The sequence below is a fragment of the Bos indicus genome, chromosome 29 (assembly GCF_029378745.1).
Source record: "Bos indicus isolate NIAB-ARS_2022 breed Sahiwal x Tharparkar chromosome 29, NIAB-ARS_B.indTharparkar_mat_pri_1.0, whole genome shotgun sequence".
NCBI classification, from domain to species: Eukaryota; Metazoa; Chordata; class Mammalia; order Artiodactyla; family Bovidae; genus Bos; species Bos indicus.
This window is the reverse complement of record NC_091788.1, coordinates 37,521,905-37,527,854: the sequence shown is the minus strand read 5'-3', so window position 1 is coordinate 37,527,854 and position 5,950 is coordinate 37,521,905.

The window sequence follows — 5,950 nt, the reverse complement described above, 5'->3', positions numbered from 1 at the left end:
CTGGAAGACTACGGCATTCTGATTTTCCCTCGGCAAAATAAAAGTGTTAAAATGGAAAAGCACTTTATAGCCAAGAATGCTAACCATCATCTATGACTTCAACAAGTCATAATCATTTTGCAATAGTAACATCAAAAGATTATTTTGATCACTATAGTAGATACAGCACAATGAAAAAGTTTGAAATAGTGTGAGAATTAACCAAAACGTGACACAGAAGCATGAAGTGAGCAACTACCATTGAAAAAATGACAGCAGTAGACTTGCTTTATGCAGGGTTGCTACAAGCCTTCAATCTGTATTTTTAAAAAATGCAGTACTGGGAAGCAGAATAAAGTGAAGTGCATTGTATTTAACTCTAAGACAATACAGTCCCAGTTTGGGCTTGTCTTGTGTCCCCTGAGTAGATTCACAGAGTCTAAACCAGTGTACCACCAGGTAAGTTCTACCTAATATGTTTAAAAATACTGTCCGTTAAAATTGCTGTTACCTCGGAAATATAAAAAGAAAGGGAAGCTAGAATTTACTGATTGCTTACTCTGCTAGGTACTTTTCTAAATTCTGTACAAATATTAATTTATACAGACTACTCAATAAGACAGGTACTCTGAAATGGTTAAAAATCCTAGAACTATACAACCTCCCAAGACTGAATCATGAAGAAATAGAAAATCTTGACAGAATAGTAATGAGCAAGGATATTGAATAAGAAATAAAAAATATAACAAGAAAAAAACATCCAAGACCACACAGCCACACTAGTGACTCTACCAAACATTTAAAGAATACCAATTCTTCAAAAAAAACTTAAGAAGACAGAACACTTCCATATTCATTCTATGAGGCCAGTATTCACTCTGTTGCCAGAGCCAGATAAGGACACTGCGAGAAAGAAAATTTCAGCAAATATTAGGAAACAAAATTCAATAGCACACTAAAAGAATCACACACCATGATAAAGTGGGATTTATCCCTAGGATGCAAGGGTAGGATAACATGTACATCTCATTAATAAAATGAAGGACAAAACACACCTGAAGTGAAGAAGGAAAAAAAAAAAATTAGACAAACTTCAAGGCTGTTTAGTGATAATGAAACTGAAGCTGTTAGTTGCTCAGTCATGTCTGACTCTTTGCGACCCCATGGACTGTAGCTCATCAGGCTCCTCTGTCCCTGATGTCCCAGACAAGAATACTGGAGTGGGTTGGCATTTCCTTCTCTAGGGGATCTTCCCAACCCAGGTATTGAACCCAGTTCTCCCGCATTGCAGGCAGATTTTTTACCATTTGAGCCACCAGGAAGGAATGTATCTCAATGTAATAAAGACTATATATGACAAATACACAGTAAACTTCATATTAGTGAAAAGTTGGACACTTTTGCTAAGTGAGGCATAAAATATGGGTGCCTTCTCTTGTCAATTCTATTTAACATAATATAAGAAGCTCTAATCAGAGAAATTAGGCAAGAAAAAGAAAGAAAATATGTCCAAATAGAAAGGAAGAAGTGAAATAGTCTCTGTTCGTAAGTGATGTGATCTTATATGTAGAAAACCCTAAAGAAACTGTTTGAACTGATAAATGAATTCAATAAAGTTGTAGGATTCAAAATTAACATATAAAAATCAGCTGTGTTTCTGTATACTAACAGAAACTATCTGAAAATGAAACAAGAAGGTGAAAGATTCGTACATTGAAAATTGCAAGACAGTGATGAAAGAAATTGAAGAAGACACAAATAAAAGATATCATGTGTTCATGGAATAGAACTAATATTGTTATAATTTCCATAATGTGCAAAGCCATCTATAGATTCAATCCAATTCCTATCAAAATTCCAGTGGCATTTTTCACAGAAATAAAAAAATTTCTAAAATTTATATGAGACAATGAAATTATCTGAACAGCTAAAACAATATTAAACAAGAAGAGCAAAGCTGGAGGCATCACACTTCTTGATATCAAACTATATCACAAAGCTATAGTAATTAAAATATTATGGTCAAAAGAGTCAGACACGACGGAGTGACTAACACTTTCACATGCAACATTTAGAGTTAACAGGTTAGATATACAGCATGGATGGATTTTAAAAATATGGTGCTGAGTAACTTAGAGCATTACAAATACTTACAAATAGCTGTGAAAAGAAGGGAAGTGAAAAGCAAAGGAGAAAAGGAAAGATATGCTCATTTGAATGCAGAGTTCCAAAGAATAGCAAGGAGAGATAAGAAAGCCTTCCTCAGTAATCAATGCAAAGAAATAGAGGAAAACAATAGAATGGGAAAGACTAGAGATTTCTTCAAGAAAATGAGAGATACCAAGGGAACATTTCATGGAAAGATGGGCTCAATAAAGGACAGAAATGGTAGGGACCTAACAGAAGCAGAAGATATTAAGAAGAGATGGCAAGAATACACAGAAGAACTGTACAAAAAAGATCTTCATGACCCAGATAATCATGATGCTGTGATCACTGACCTAGAGCCAGACATCCTGGAATGTGAAGTCAAGTGGGCCTTAGATAGCATCACTATGAACAAAGCCAGTGGAGGTGATGGAATTCCAGTTGAGCTATTTCAAATCCTGAAAGATGATGCTGTGAAAGTGCTGCACTCAATATGCCAGCAAATTTGGAAAACTCAGCAGTGGCCACAGGGCTGGGAAAGGTCAGTTTTCATTCCAATCCCAAAGAAAAGCAATGCCAAAGAATGCTCAAATTACCACACAATTGCACTCATCTCACACGCTAGTAAAGAGATGCTTAAAATTCTCCAAGCCAGGCTTCAGCAATACATGAACCATGAAGTTCCAGATGTTCAAGCTGGTTTTAGAAAAGGCAGAGGAACCAGAGACCAAATTGCCAACATCTGCTGGATCATAAAAAAAAGCAAGAGAATTCCAGAAAAACATCTATTTCTGCTTTATTGACTATGCCAAAGCCTTTGACTGTGTGGACCACAGTAAACTGTGCAAAATTCGTCAAGAGATGGGAGTCCCAGACCACCTGACCTGCGTCTTGAGAAACCTATATGCAGGTCAGGAAGCAACAGTTAGAACTGGACATGGAACAACAGACTGGTTCCAAATAGGAAAAGGAGTACGTCAAGGCTGTATATTGTCACCCTGTTTACTTAACTTATATGCAGAGTACATCATGAGAAACGCTGGGCTGGAAGATACACAAGCTGGAATCAAGATTGCCAGGAGAAATATCAATAACCTCAGATATGCAGATGACACCCCCCTTATGGCAGAAAGTGAAGAAGAACTAAAGAGCCTCTTGATGAAAGTGAAAGTGGACAGTGAAAAAGTTGGCTTAAAGCTCAACATTCAGAAAACGAAGATCATGGCATCAGGTCCCATCACTTCACGGGAAATAGATGGGGAAACAATGGAAACAGTGGCTGACTTTATTTTTTTGGGCTCGAAAATCATGCCAGATAGTGATTGCAGCCATGAAATTAAAAGATGCGTACTCCTTGGAAGGAAAGTTATGATCAACCTAGATAGTATATTCAAAAGCAGAGATATTACTTTGTCAACAAAGGTCCATCTAGTCAAGGCTATGGTTTTTCCTGTGGTCATGTATGGATGTGAGAGTTGGACTGTGAAGAAAGCTGAGCACCGAAGAATTGATGCTTTTGAACTGTGGTGTTGGAGAAGACTCTTGAGAGTCCCTTGGGCTGCAAGCAGATCCAACCATTCCATCCTAAAGGAGATGAGTCCTGGGTGTTCATCGGAAGGACTAATGTTGAAGGTGAAACTCCAATATTTTGGCCATCTGATGCAAAGAACTGACTCATTGGAAAAGACTGTGATGCTGGGAAAGATTGAGGGCAAGAGGAGAAGGGGACGACAGAGGATGAGATGGTAGGATGGCATCACCGACTCAGTGGACATGGGTTTGGGTGGACTCTAGGAGTTCGTGATGGACAGGGGGGCCTGGTGTGCTGCGGTTCATGGGGTTGCAAAGAGTCAGACATGACTGAGTGACTGAACTGCACTGAACTGAACTTAGAGAGTAGTACACATTTGTGCACAAACTCACACTATACCATCTACATGATTTACATATATATACACAAAAGAACACTATGCATTTAAAAAATATTTACAAACAAAAGAAATACATACTAAACAGCAGGGGATGCTTCCTTGTAAAGGGAAATAACTGAGAATTGAGTATAGAGATAAAAGAAAATACATAATAAAAATTATTATTTTTTATTAATAGGTAGGAAATTAACAGATACAGTGAGGTAATTACAATGTTTTATAAGGTTCATATTGTGATAAAGCTATATGATGCCCTTATTTTGTGGTTAGTAGAGTATCTGGCATGACACTTTGGGAGCTGGACCTTTTGGAAAACTAAGGGCCATTGTTGCCCTAATGGTCTGGGAGAAAGTGATGAGAATGAAGACAGAACATGCAATCTGATGTAATGGGTCAGGGGACTGCAGCCTGTTTTGGACTGAGGTTCAGAGTCCTCTCTGAGTCAAGCTTTTATCCCTAATTACATATTACAAGACTTTCTTTGATCTTATCTTTCCCAAGACACTACACTGACATAGTCCAGATCTCCTTGTTTTTACCCTAGTCCATTCCCTTCTGGGCTAGTCTCGGGAACAAGTGCGTAGGCAGCGTTCATGCCTGACGCAAACCCAGTGTTCCAAGGTCCATGCTTTCAAGATTCCAGTCATACTCCCTTCTGGGTCTGGCCTTGGGTTTTGTAACAAGGCTATTATTATAAGAAAAACATGAAAGATAATCATTAACATAGTTTCTTAATATATGCTGTTTTTACAGGTGCTATTTCCGTGGAATTTTTCAAGGTTGTGAAAGTACATTATTAGGAATTCCCATTACATCTCCCCCTGTTTGTCTTTGCAGGAGTAAATACATTGACTGAGCAACTTGTTTCTTCGTCAATTCTCAGATGGTTTCTCTCATGCATCTGAGAACTAGACACAAAACAGTCAAAAATATACATCCTGATATTATGATACCAAGCAATCCTCCTCTTAAAGTTTTAATCTACATCATGGGGTTAAGTTTATGTAGGCTTTTCTCAATTTCTTCAAATAAATCAGTTTCTGGGAGTAGTTGTAAGTGAGCATTCTGCATATTAGAAATAGCAGCCTGTAATTGGAAACTAAGAATAGATTATTACGAACGTGTCTTCTCAAATGTTTAGATAATTGATCCCAAGTAAATGCACTTTGATTGTACTTACGAGGTGTGACACAAGATGAAGAGATATTCCAATCACACAAGATGAATATATAATTTAAAATTTTGTACTTCATCCCCTGGTAGGAGAACTGCGTTTTCTAAATCAACCAATTGTTCATTAATTTCTTGGTCTATGTGGGTTTGATTGCCCCAGGCAGAACTTGAATTTTGGTGCCATTGCTGTACAAATGTAGTCATTTGTATAGTTTGATGAAGTGGCACTCCAGCTACTGCTGCGGTCATGGCTATAGCAATAATTCCCGTAATAGCTGCTATAAGGAGTCCAATAAATCTTTTGAAACCTTGCAGTACTTTCTTTATAAACTTTAAAAGAGCATGTGTTTCAGGGGAGCCTTCCCAAGGTCTGGTTTGATTTACTGGAAGCCATATTCCCAATCTCCTTCTTAGTATAACAAATGAGTGATTAGAATTATAAAGTGAAGAATTTAGGCAGGTATATAATTTGCAATCCTGGCAAGAAAGTTCTTGTACACTTTCCTTGATAGAAATTGTTCCTTTCAAGAGTACATAAGGATCCCTCACATAAGCTTGGATATAAAATATCCAGTCTGTTCTGGTATTAAATGTCAATGAATAATTGGTTTAATCGGAATAATATCTATCCCAAATTTGGAGTTTTTTAAGACTTAAAGCCAATTTCCAAATCCCTCCTTGCCCTCTTCCTTGATCTAATTGTGGGAAGGGGGGTGACA